Source organism: Eurosta solidaginis, chromosome 1 (genome assembly GCF_040869045.1).
Source record: "Eurosta solidaginis isolate ZX-2024a chromosome 1, ASM4086904v1, whole genome shotgun sequence".
Classification (NCBI taxonomy): domain Eukaryota; kingdom Metazoa; phylum Arthropoda; class Insecta; order Diptera; family Tephritidae; genus Eurosta; species Eurosta solidaginis.
This window is the reverse complement of record NC_090319.1, coordinates 28,467,528-28,478,508: the sequence shown is the minus strand read 5'-3', so window position 1 is coordinate 28,478,508 and position 10,981 is coordinate 28,467,528. Positions and strand designations below refer to the sequence as shown.

General features: G+C 33.7%; 1 protein-coding gene and 1 long non-coding RNA gene across 4 annotated transcripts in view; one reads left to right on the top strand and one right to left on the bottom strand.

The window, feature by feature from the left end:
• Window positions 1–3,039: 3,039 nt before the first annotated feature.
• alt (aluminum tubes) overlaps window positions 3,040–10,981 on the top strand; it is a 66,874-nt gene continuing 58,932 nt past the window's right edge. For 2 of the 3 annotated variants that reach the window (XM_067783737.1, XM_067783721.1), the window contains exon 1: window positions 3,040–3,186. The gene's annotated coding sequence lies outside the window, so the exon portion shown is untranslated. The remainder of the gene's footprint in view (window positions 3,187–10,981) is intronic. The other variant, XM_067783730.1, reaches the window with a different exon arrangement.
• LOC137250622 (uncharacterized) lies at window positions 3,930–4,650 on the bottom strand. The gene is made up of 3 exons (XR_010953021.1): window positions 4,532–4,650; window positions 4,271–4,468; window positions 3,930–4,201 (listed from the first exon to the last, which is right to left on the bottom strand). It is a non-coding gene; the product is annotated as an uncharacterized lncRNA (long non-coding RNA).

The window sequence follows — 10,981 nt, the reverse complement described above, 5'->3', positions numbered from 1 at the left end:
GCCGTACGTACGGACGTTTGTCGTACGAAGCACGTTTGACCGAACTCTCAAGCCCGTAGGAATCAATGTGTGCGTCTGTGTATATGTACATAACATATTTTTGTGTGTATTGTTTACAGATAAGCACTGTTGCCATTGACCATTTTGCATGTAAATAAAAAATAAATAAATGTAAGGCGCGATAACCTCCGAAGAGATCTAAGGCCGAGCTTCTCTTCCAATTTGCGTCGTGCTCCTCTTGATTTTTCCCTACAAATTGGCCGGACGGGACCTACATGTTTATGCCGACTCCGAACGGCATCTGCAAGGCAGATGAGTTTTCACTGAGGGCTTTTCATGGCAGAAATACAATCGGAGCGCTTGCCAGACACTGCCGAGGGGCGACCCCGCTTAGAAAAATTTTCTTCTAATTGAAAAATCTTATTTCTAAAATTTTGATGTTGCTTTGCCCGAGAGTTGAACCCAGGGCATACGGGGTGATAGGCGGAGCACGCTACCATCACACCACGGTGGCCGCCTTTTGCATGTATGCTTATGGAAACATCAACTTTTTCCAATTTAATTTTTGATATTGTAAAAGGCCGGAATAAATATTAAATAAGTATAAATAGATTACATATTTATAATCTGCACTTTTACATAATTATTTCGAATTATTTTCACAATTTTTCAAACTTTAAGTAGGTGTATGATTTTTAATAATCGGGGATTGCCCATATTGCTTTTTTTTTAAATGTATGAAAACATTTATTTGAAGCAATTTTTTAATTTTTATTTAATAATTTGGGAAAAATTTAAACAACGTGACATCAGGACGGACAAGGCGACAGCTGTTTCGATTATACCTTGTAAATCTCTTCAAAGCCTTTTCTCCCGGGAGTGGCGTTACGTACGGGCGTTGCACGTCGGTGAGTTTTCGTTTACATTGCACACTCATAAGATAGGTCGTGTCAGCTGACACGTTTTTTCTACGTACGTTCGTGGGTAACTGCCGCATTACAATTACAATTGCCCTCAGAGAAAGTTATGCGGGAGTTACTCACGAACGTACGTACCAAAAACGTGTCAGCTGACACGACCTATCTTATGAGTGTGCAATGTAAACGAAAACTCACCGACGTGCAACGCCCGTATGTACGTAGCCCGGAATGTAGAAAAAAAAACAATTTTGATTTTTTCCGTAAGAACGTGTCTGCTGGTCGCTCTCTCACTAGACATAGTTGCCTAGTAAACTTTTGTGCGCTAATTTTTGACCGTTTGCAGTTTTATGCAAAAACACCTACTTAAACAACGTGACATCAGGACGGACAAGGCGACAGCTGTTTCGATTATACCTTGTAAATCTCTTCAAAGCCTTTTCTCCCGGGAGTGGCTTTGAAGAGATTTACAAGGTATAATCGAAACAGCTGTCGCCTTGTCCGTCCTGATGTCACGTTGTTTAAGTAGGTGTTTTTGCATAAAACTGCAAACGGTCAAAAATTAGCGCACAAAAGTTTACTAGGCAACTCTGTCTAGTGAGAGAGCGACCAGCAGACACGTTCTTACGGAAAAAATCAAAATTGTTTTTTTTCTACATTCCGGGCTACGTACGTACGGGCGTTGCACGTCGGTGAGTTTTCGTTTACATTGCACACTCATAAGATAGGTCGTGTCAGCTGACACGTTTTTGGTACGTACGTTCGTGAGTAACTCCCGCATAACTTTCTCTGAGGGCAATTGTAATTGTAATGCGGCAGTTACCCACGAACGTACGTAGAAAAAACGTGTCAGCTGACACGACCTATCTTATGAGTGTGCAATGTAAACGAAAACTCACCGACGTGCAACGCCCGTACGTACGTAGCCCGGAACGTAGAAATCAAAACAATTTTGATTTTTTCCGTAAGAACGTGTCAGCTGATCGCTCTCTCACTAGACAGAGTTGCCTAGTAAACTTTTGTGCGCTAATTTTTGACCGTTTGCAATTTTATGCAAAAACACCTAATTAAAGTTTGAAAAATTGTGAAAATAATTCGAAATAATTATGTAAAAGTCCTGATTATAAATATGTATTCTATTTATACTTATTTAATATGTATTCCGGCCTTTTACAATATCAAAAATTAAATTGGAAAAAGTTGATGTATCCATAAGCATGCATGCAAACTGGCCAATGGCAACAGTGCTTTGTTGTAAACAATACACACACAAATATGTTATGTACATGTACACAGACGCACACATTGATTCCTACGGGCTTGAAAGTTCGGTCAAACGGGCTTCGAACGACAAACGTTGTTGTTGTTGTTGTTGTAGCGATAAGGTTGCTCCCCGAAGGCTTTGGGGAGTGTTATCGATGTGATGGTCCTTTGCCGGATACAGATCCGGTACGCTCCGGTAACACAGCATCATTAAAGTGCTAGCCCGACCATCTTGGGAACGATTTATGTGGCCACGTTAAACCTTCAGGCCATCCCTCCCTCCCACCCCAAGTTCCTTGAGGAGCTTGGGGTCGCCAGAGCCTCGTCTGTTAGTGAAACAGGATTCGCCGCGGATAGGTGAGGTTGACAATTGGGTTTGGAGAAGCTATATATTGCCCTGGCAACCTGAAGGGTTGCGCTACACAGCCCCTTGAATCTGGCATTTTAGTCGCCTCTTACGACAGGCATACCTACCGCGGGTATATTCTGACCCCCTAACCCGCTGGGGGGAACGACAAACGTTCGTACGTGCGGTACACGTCGGTGGGTAAAGCCGAAGTCATTGGTGCCGTATGTCGTATCGATGTATCCGTATCGCTAACGTAATCAGCTGTTTATCGTTACGACGGTAAACCAAAACCCAATTGGTTGGCTACGATACGGTTACGACCTTAGCGGCACCAATAATCGATTGCATTGATTCTCATAAGGTTGGTCGAATCAGCTGTTATAAGGTTACCGATACGGTTACCGATAAAGCACCAATGTCTCCAGCTTAACTGCCGCATCAATCAACCGTTTCTTCCCATTCCGTCATTCTTCTGATTTATTTTAATACTGGCAGCACTGTCTTCACTGACAGTCGAATTTCTGCATTTTTTGATTGAAACGAAGACGACATCAGAGTGGAGCAGGATTTAAGTTTTTGAATATCTCTGCAGTTCCAATAAAATTTTAAGTGTTAAAAGTTAAACAATTTCAAAGTGTGTTAAACAAATTATAAAGTGTAAGTTGTAGGTTAAGATATATTTACTTAAATTTTTTTATCATATTTACCTAAAAAAGAACGTAAACCAATTAGATTTTTTTCATGTCGGCTAATTTCATTTTTCCTTTGTGCTTTGTGCCGACTTTTTCTGTGTGATTGCGGCATCAATGGCGGTGCTGGCGTGGAAAAGAAAGAAAAAGAAATGTGCTGCCTACGTTGCATTTTTGATGGCAGACAGGAATTGATTTTAAAAGTTTTATGTGTTAGATTTGAAAGTAGTAAATATCTAGTGATATAATTTTTAATTATTGGATTCTGCTAATTGCCAGATTGTCTGATTGAGGAGCACCTGTCCCTCAATCTTGATTTTGCAATTTTTTTTCCAAAAGATATAACTAGAGAATTTTCCATGTATTTTGTAAAGCATATTTATACAACAAAAGAGTTTTAAATTTATTGCAATCCATGATGATTGCTGTCATTGATCTGGAATAAAATATATGTACCTACATACATGTGTATGGTATATATGTTGTTGTTGTATGGTATGGTATATATCTTAGGTATTTGTTGGAAATGTAGGCAAACTACATTTTTAGTGCACAAACCACTTTATTAGACAAACAAGAGGTATAGATAACATGAAGAGAAAGCTGTAGAATTTGAATAGGCGTTGTTTAAGGGCGAAGAAAACTTGTAAAAGCCGATCTAGCAAAACTTTTTATAAGTTAATATTATAATTTACATATAATATCTCATGCCAATATTATCTTAACCATTTACATATGTATACTGATGTGTTCTTATTCTTAAAGATAAATTTGACATTATCCGATATTGCTATATTTTATAAATTTTGCACGAACATTGTATATACATATGTATATGTACATACTTTGAGAATAACAATTATTGTTTCTTTATTATTTGGCTTATGCATCTTTTTTTGTATTAGATGTTTGTATATTTTCTTGCTAGGTACAATTTTTTCGTTACCATGCTTTATTTTGCGATTTCAAGTGGTTCAGTGGTGCTAATTAAATAAAGTTTATTAGCATTATTTACTGATTGTGGTGCATAAAACAAAAAAGTTGGTACCTACAAACTCAAATTTTGTTCATCGTATTAAGAAAACTTTGCCAAAATTTTGTGCCCATCCATCTCTTCGTTTGGGTGTCTGGCTGATTGCATACGTGTGTACATTTGTATGTATATATAAATGTCTCGCCACTTCATAATTGATGCCCATTCGCCTTAGCGATGTGAATCAATTTTTTCTTCCCATAATAAGCAATTTGTCCTAAATAATAAAAAAAATATTTCTATTTATTTTTAGTATAGGAATACACATCAGCTAACTTACCTTTTACTAATTTGGGGCTAAAGTGGAGGTAACAATTATAGATATCCAGTTAAGAAAGATAGGTGTTGGTTTTATTTAACATACATATTTTATTACAAAAACTAGAACGTACATACATATGTATGTTTTCCAAGATGAAAAATTTAATAATTCTCAAACCAGAAAATTTTTGAAAAACAAAAATCAAAACTGAAAATTAAATAATTTGTTACATTTACAATAACAAAATTTTAAAGTAATAAATATTAAAGTAGAATAAATATAACTAAGTATAAAGAATAAAAGAATTAAATATAAGAATTCTACAGTACTCCCCCTTCACGAAAAATAACCATCAAAAAAATTAAATGTTACTCTCTTTTTATGTGTATTATTAGTGGTATTGTTTGTGTGTTGTTTCAATAATCGTTGATTTTAACCTATCTATAGGAATAGTTTTAATTTTATCATTAATTTCAAGTTTAAAATATTTCTTATCCTTTTCAACAACTGAAAGGTCCTTCATATGGTTGTTGCAACGAATGTTTATTTAAAACGCGACTAAAAACAAATTTATAAGTTTGGAGATCTTTAGGGACGTTGTTGTTGTTGTTGTAGCGATAAGGTTGCTCCCCGAAGGCTTTGGGGAGTGTTATCGATGTGATGGTCCTTTGCCGGATGCAGATCCGGTACGCTCCGGTACCACAGCACCATTAAGGTGCTAGCCCGACAATCTCGGGAACGATTTATGTGGCCACATTAAACCTTCAGGCCATCCCCTCCCTCCCCACCCCCAAGATCCATGAGGAGCTTGGGGTCGCCAGAGCCTCGTCTGTTAGTGAAACAGGATTCGCCGCGGATAGGTGAGGTTGACAATTGGATTTGGAGAAGCTATATATTGCGCTGGCAACCTGAAGGGTTGCGCTACACACCCCTTGAATCTGGTATTTTAGTCGCTCTTACGACAGGCATACCTACCGCGAGTATATTCTGACCCCCTTACCCGCTGGCTTTAGGGACGTAAATTCCGGTATCAACATTTTTATGATGATTTAAATTAGATTTAATGTTCCGAAACTACTCAAAATTTCAGTTGGTTGAATTATTCTCGCCAGCTCCAGTAACTTTGGGCGGGTGGCTTGGAATCACGTCCTTTCCAACCTCCCACACATCGCAGCCCTACTTGTTATGTGTCAAATATACATCAGCTGCTCGAAATCACGTCCATTCCGACAGCACTAATTATCAATTCCCGTTGCTCGGCATAACAAACAGTCCATCCCGACAACTGATTTAATAGTGTATATACATATTTTATAATATAATTTGGTTTAATTTGTATGCTTTTGTAATTTATCTGTAATCCGTACTATATTTAGTATGATTAATTGTTAAATTTGTAGACTAATAAATAAATAAATAAATAAGCGCAATAAGTAAATCATCGATATAGGAATATACAAAATCTAAGTCACTAACTACCCCATTTATGAATCGTTGAAAAGTTTGCGCAAAATTTCTAAGTCCGAAAGGCATTCGCATAAACTCAAACATACCGAAAGGAGTTGTAATTGCCGTGTTATAAATGTCTTCCTCAGCCATAGGAATTTGGTGATATGCCCTTACTAAGTCTAATTTCGAAAATATATTTTTATTACGAAGATTCATATTAAAATCCTGAATGTGTGGTAAAGGATAACGATCAGGTACAGTTACAATATTTAATCTTCTAAAGTCGCCACAAGGACGCCAATCGTTTACTTCTTTTTTAGGTACAAGATGAGGTGCCACTGAAGAATTTGAAGGCCGACAAATCCCTGTCTTAACCAAAAAATCAAATTCTGTTTTAGCGGCTTTGTATTTAACCGGATCTAAGCGCCTAGACTTAGAAAATGGAAGGCTTTCTTCCGTTACAAGTCGATGCACCATTGCATGTTTAACAGGTTTTGTATAGTCTGGCTCCGCAATAAGTGACGGAAACTCTTTTAATAATTTTGTAAATTTATTGTCAACCGCAAATAGTTTAGGTAATTGGATATCGCAAAAACAAGATATGGTATTAACCAATAGATTTATTAAAGATCTACTAAACATTTATGCTTAATATCGATCAATAGACCATATTTGCAAAGAAAATTGGCCCCAATTATCGGCTTAGCTATATCAGCTATCAAAAACGTAAAAGGAAATTCACGTCTTAAACCTAAATTTACATTTAAAAGCCTTTTCCCGAAAGTAGAAATTGTTGCACCGTTAGGTGCTATGATAATTATATCTGAACGTTTCGTATGAGGAAATTTAGAAGCGGGTAATACCGAAATGTCTGCCCCACTATCAATCAAAAAAGTTTGTTTATTATCTTTGTCAAAAATGAATAAGCGACTAGTTGAAAATTCTAAATTCCCATTGTTCGTGCCTGCAACAACGGTGGAATTTAGTTTTTCGAATCTTTATTTTTATTGTAAGAACAAGGTTGTTCACAGCTGCGAGCGTTATTTCCAAATTTGTAGTGGAATCTACACAACCAATTTGCATTATTACGCGAGTTAGAACGACGCCTAAAAGAATTTCTAAAATTGTTCCTAGAATTAGATCCCGACCTAGACTGATTTCGACACATTTCTGTTTTAATTTCAGCTAACTCCAAAGAAAGTTTCTGAAAACTTTCACATATCAAAGAAGTGGTTTTAACCATACATGTTAAATTCCAATTAGAATTAGCAATTGATGCAATTGGTTTATATTCTCTAATTCATTAAACAATTAGAAATAGTTCAACTAATTCCCATTAGATAATTGAATTTTTTTTTTTAATGGTAAATCTAATGGCAATTAGTTGCCATTAGCAAAAAAAATTGGGTTACCTTTACAATTAGAAATCTAATTGACTTGTGTTAATGCAATTAGATATTCAATTAGCTCGAGTTAGAATCAATTATTTATATTTATTTACATCATTATTCGTCACTTCAATAATTCTTTGAAAAAAATTTATTTTTATCAAAACAATTGATTCTAATTCGAGCTAATTGAATATCTAATTGCATTAGCACAAGTCAATTAGATTTCTAATTGTAAAGGTAACCCAATTTTTTTTGCTAATGGCAACTAATTGCAATTAGATTTACCATTAGAAAAAAAAAATTCAATTATCTAATGGGAATTATTTTAACTATTTCTAATTGTTTAATGAATTAGAGAATTTCGCAAATGAAGGTTAATTAGCAATCATTAGCATTATCTAATCATTACCTAACATCTATGGTTTTATCTAGATTTTCAACAGCCGAATTTTGAACTTTTGTATCTGAAATTGTATTTACTGAGAAAACTTCGTTTTTATTCATAACTTCAAAAATGTTATCCGCTAATTTTGTTAATTCATTAATATTGTCAAAACTTCAGCTAGCCAAAATGGCATTTAAATTTTTGGGAAGTTTTCTCAACCAAATTCTCTTTAAAATATTTTCACTAAAATTTGAACCGGCTAACAAAATTAATGACCGATAAAACTCAGAGGGCTTACTATCACCCATTTCAGAATCACTTAAAATTTTGTGAAGCTTTGAATTTTCACTAAGAGAATGTCTTTCTATCAAAACTTTTTTAAGTTCACTAAACTTGTTATTGAGGGGAGGGTTTTGGATAAAATCTAAAATTGTTACTATTACTTTTTGTGGAAGTGCTGTTATAATGTGTTCATATCTGATATTCTCTTGGGTTATATTTTTGGTGCTAAATTGTGTTTCAGCATGTATAAACCACGCTTCTGGACAACTAGTCCAAAATTGTGGAAGTTTGACTGATATTGCTGAAATTTCGTACATTCCCAAACATATGAGTGCCGATATATTGCTGTTTAAACGTTTTTGTTTTTGTATTCAATAATCGAATGTACCTAAATTTAAATTTTTTCTTGTCACACTTATGCTGCTACAATCACAAACATTTTTTTAGGCTTATTTTGATTTCGAATTCAAAACACATTGCGAGCATTTTCTATTAGCAATATAGGAGTATTACATAAATGTTTGGTATATTTATTAATGAATCATTTAAATTATTAGAAAGTGTAGGTGCTTATGTATTCTGTTGTGGTGAACGAAACATGTTATATATATGTATATTGAATTAGTCAAAGAGGGAGTTTACAATTTTAAATGTTTAGCCCTAGAATTTTACTGGGTTAAAAGGAAGAACAAAACAAAAGTAAATAAATTAAATTGTGTCAAAAATTTCAATTATGTGCAATTTGAACTTTCCTATTTACGCAGGACTAAGTATCTAAGGCACAATTTCAAATGATCTATTTAAATATAGATTTACAATTATCTCCGAAAATTCACTTTTTAACTTTCAGACGACTGAATTTAAACCATAATTAAATGTCCACCACTGGTTATTTAAATACGAATAGAACAACCCTGCCTTCTATTGGGTTATCAAACCACCAAACTAACGCTAATGAACAAAATACACTATTTATGTGTGACGTCAACGGAAATATAAACAAAAAAGAGTTGATTTGCACATCACTGTATATGCAATATTTAAAAAAAAATGTCTTTATGACATGTACATATATAAGTAAGTTATAAAATCATCAATATTTATAATGAATGAATTCTCCACGTGCAATCATATTAATATTAATCACTCACTTTTTCATCACCACAACCTATTTCCGATTATCCTTTTGTACACTGGCTATACACTGGTAATTCTTTAAAAATTGTCACAGTTCATATGAGGCATTCAAATAAGTGTTGTTGTATTTACTGGTAGACACTTATTCATAGACTGGTATTAATGTTATTATTTAAATTTTGAGGCTAATCAATTGTTAACAAAGTTGATTGTTGAGATAGATCAGATGTCCCTGGGATAGTTAGTTGGCTTTAGATTAGATTAGATTATTTATTTATTACGGCCAGAAGCCTAATTCGTAAATTTGAAAATATTACAGTTTTTTATCTTATAGCTAAGGTTTTACAATATTCATATAATTTTGTTTTAAATACTGTTATTTGGTTGCAACTTTTTATATCCATAGGCAGATCATTTTAACTTTTCAGACCCTTGTAGAAAATGTTCTGTTGATCAATTTCAGTTCTAAAAAACTGCAATTTAAAATTATGTTTGCTCCTCGTATTTATGTTATGAGTTTGCTCAACTAATGCTATATTTTTATTTAAATACTCAGGTAAATTTCCATGTTTGATATTAAATATGAATTTCATGTAGTGGAAAAAATCTTTTGTTTCACACTTAACCAGTCTAAAGTAATCAACATGTCAGCCGTTCGTGTATCTCTAGGTTTCTGAATAAATCTCATGCATCTATTTTGAAGCTTGTCTACTTCTTTATCCGATATTATGAATAGAATGGACGGGCAGTACACGAGGTGCGGTTCTATAACTGATTTATATAAGATTATTTTGTACTTTTTCTGAATGAATTTAGTTGTTCTCTGCATCACTTCTATTTTATTAGCAACTTTTTTAATTGTATAATTTATATGATCTTCAAATTTGAGTTTATTATCAATTATTATTGCTAAGTATTTTATACTGTTAACTCTTTGTATGATTACATCATTTATTTTTAGCTCGGCTTTATCCTCCTCATTGATATTCCTCCTTGTTATTATCATATATTTAGTTTTATTTATGTTTAGTTTCAGTCTATTACCACACAACCATTTATACAAGTTATTTAGTTCATGTTGCGTTTTGGCGAGTTTATTATATTAATATTATTTTCACTTATCATAATTAATGCATCATCGGCATTAATTATGATCTAAGGATGTTTATTAAAATGTCACTATTATATTTGTCCCATGCTATGATTTGCTTGGTCAGTCTCATCTTGTATACTTTGGACGTTTTAATATTAAATTTTATAGTTTCATGATCAGATATTTTGTATTCCTGCAAATTATTACAGAGAATTTCATCCGAGTTTGAAAATAATAGATCAATTTTCGATTCACTTGTATATGTGATTCGCTTTAGTTCCGCTATTGGTGTAGTTGTTGTCCTGTAGTAGTAGTAGTGATTTATTTATTTTCTCTCAACTAAGTAGTAAATACAAAAGTAAAGCAAAATGAATTAAACTATAAGTATATAAATAAAGATTCCAGACAATAACAATAAATGTTGTGTGTCTTAATATCACTTATAACTAAACAACTCATTTATGAAAATTCGTTGACAATAAGTTCTCTATACTTAAGGCAATTTCTTATATAAACAAAGAGTGAAATATAGTTATAACCCTTAAGGATATTTACCACCTTCTGCAGATCTAAAACTTTCTCACCAAAACAATTAAACCGTATGTCTTTATATATAGGACATACCCCAATGAAGTGATAGGTGTCTTCAGCTACACATAAATTGCACATAGAACAGTTTTTGGAAAAAACATTTTTAAAACATTGAGCCTTAAGATTTAGCAAGCCACCCC